Genomic DNA, 2,809 nt, shown 5'->3' on the forward strand with positions numbered 1-2,809 from the left:
CTGATCTTATCATCTCAAAACAAAAATTCCATCTGTTTTAAAATTCAAATTAAAATACTAGTAATTCTAGGTCAAACACGTAGTCCCTGTGATTCGATATTTATTACTTGACGACAACCGTACACTTGCGGTTTTCCATACATCAAGTTTTTGGCGCCGTTGCCGGGGACTACGTCTCTTGATTTAAATTACAATTATTTTAATTCGAATTTTTAAAATAAAAAAAAAAAAATTTAATAAATAAATAATTTTTTTTTTTTAGTGTTTACTTCTCCAATTCAGATTTCACGGGTCACTTTCTTTTTTTTTTTTTGCAGTGCCTTAGGGTTAATGCAAAAGAGATCTCTACGTCTTGGGAAACCAACACCACTTGATCCTGAGATTGAAAGAACTCTCCTGAGAAGGAAAAGAAACCTTTCTAGAGAATTTGACATGGCTGCACAACGAGATAATTTACCGCTTCGGGATTACTCTGCACCCGTAGCTCGTGGGATACCTGGAGGGGAGATGCAAACTGGAGCTACTGTACCAGCTTCTCTGGTGAATATGCTCAAACAGAACACCTTTGGAGGACTACCATCAGAAGATCCTAATGACCACTTAGAGGGGTTCTTGGAAATCTGTGAGACCCAGCAATTTGATGATGAAGTTTCTGATGGAATGCGACTCCGCTTATTCTCACTCACCTTGAGAGATAAGGCAAAGGTGTGGCTAAGAACAGTGCCTAGAGAAAAGATAGCAACTTGGGAATTATGTGAAAGAGCTTTTCTAGAGAAATTCTTTCCTCCTTCTAAAACTAAAGAATTGAGGAAGAAAATCACTAATTTCCAACAAGGCACTGGAGAGACTATTTATGAAGCATGGGAGCGGTTCAAAGGATATCTTCAAGCATGCCCACAACATGGCTTCAACCGTTGGCTTACCATCCAATTTTTCTTTGAAGGATTGGACCAACAAAGCACCATGATATTAGACTCAGCAGCTGGAGGATCTTTCATGGGGAAACCTATTAATGACTGCATGATTATTTTGGAAAATGTAGCCTCAAATCACAGCCAATACAGTGAAAGAGAAGTCACAGCAAGGAAAGGAACTCCGGGGCGATATGAAGTGAACAATATTGAGTTACTCTTAGCAAAATTTGATACTCTTAATCAAAGATTAGACAAGATGGAAAAAGCTAAGGTTAATTCAGTGGCTACAAATCAAGTATGTGACCTTTGTAGGGAACAAGGGCACACTGCAGTAGATTGTACCTCAATTTTTACTGGAGAAAAAGAAGATACTACTGAACAGGTGGCAGCTTCTCATAATTTCTATGACACTCCTCGAAGAGAGAAGAGTAATCCATATTCCAACACATACAACCCTGGTTGGAAGAATCATCCTAACTTTTCTTGGAAGAATAACCCAGTTCAAGGAACTAGCAATCAGCAACCTAATTTCCGTCCGTCCAATCACTTCATTAATGGGGAAGGAAATCCAGTACAGACACCCTCAATTCAACAAAGTGTTTCAAGATTAGAAAACCTTATGGAGAATTTTGTCACTAATCAAAAACAGACCAATGATTCAATGGCAAATTCTATTCAAAACCTTGCTGTCAAGGTTGAGAATATTACTCTCCACAACAAGATGCTGGAAAATCAAATTGCACAGTTGATGCCTAGTTCAAACAATTCTCCAGGTAAGTTCCCAGGTAAAACAGTTGCAAACCCAGCTGAAAATGTTAATGCTGTTACTTTAAGGAGTGGGAAGAAATTAGACAGACCTGTGTCTAATCAAAATGATAATATTGAGATTGATGAAGACGCTTCTCCTATGGTTGAAAAACCTGAAAAAGAGAGATTAGAAAAAGAAAAAGTATCTTCATCAAAGCCTCAAACTGTTTATCACCCTCCAATTCCTTTTCCTCAAAGGTTAGCAAGGACTAAACTTGATAGACAATTTGAAAATTTTTTAAATATGATCAAACAAGTGTATGTAAACATTCCATTTGTAGAAGCTCTACAACAGATGCCTACATATGCTAAATTTCTTAAGGATCTTTTAGCTAACCGAAGGAAATTGGATGATAGAGAGACTGTTACATTGATCCATCATAATTTGCCCAAAAAACTTAAGGATCCTGGTAGTTTCTCTATACTTTGTCTCATTGGAAATCTAAGGTTTGAAAAAGCCTTATGTGACCTTGGGGCAAGTATCAGTTTAATGCCTTTATCAATTTGCAAGAAATTAGATATGGGAGAATTAAAGCCTACAGCAATGTCAATCCAGTTAGCAGATAGATCTATAAAATATCCCATAGGAATTTTAGAAGATGTTCCAGTTAAGATAGGTAAATTTTTAATTCCGGGAGATTTTGTTGTTTTAGAAATGGAAAAGGACAAACAAATACCAATCATACTAGGTAGACCATTTTTGGCTACAGCAGGCGTGATAGTAGATGTCAAACATGGAAAATTGTCCTTATCCATTAATGATGAAACAATGGAATTTAATATTGCTAAATCTGTTAGACAACCTTCTCTTGAAAATATTTGCTGCAGGGTTGATATATTGCCTAAAGACATGGAGGAAGAAGTCATGAGATCTATTTTGAGGGATCCCTTGGAGAATTTTCTAGTTGGAGGAAAGCACATAGATCTTGAGGGGATTCAACCTAATTATGCTTGCTTGATCGATTCAAGTCCCCCGTGTAAAGAAAAAGATCCTCTAGTAGAAAGTCTTCTTGAGTCTTCAACAGATTGGCAAGAAGAAAACTCTCCAAATTTAGAACTTAAACCACTTCCTTCATCTTTAAGGTATG

At 36.9% G+C, this 2,809-nt stretch overlaps 1 non-coding gene across 1 annotated transcript; it reads right to left on the reverse strand.

The window, feature by feature from the left end:
• Positions 1-801: 801 nt before the first annotated feature.
• Positions 802-908, reverse strand: LOC145952957 (small nucleolar RNA R71). The gene has a single exon (XR_014430462.1). It is a non-coding gene; the product is annotated as a small nucleolar RNA R71 (small nucleolar RNA).
• Positions 909-2,809: the final 1,901 nt, after the last annotated feature.

Source organism: Cajanus cajan, chromosome 10, assembly GCF_000230855.2.
Source record: "Cajanus cajan strain Asha chromosome 10, NIPB_CcT2T_4, whole genome shotgun sequence".
NCBI classification, from domain to species: domain Eukaryota; kingdom Viridiplantae; phylum Streptophyta; class Magnoliopsida; order Fabales; family Fabaceae; genus Cajanus; species Cajanus cajan.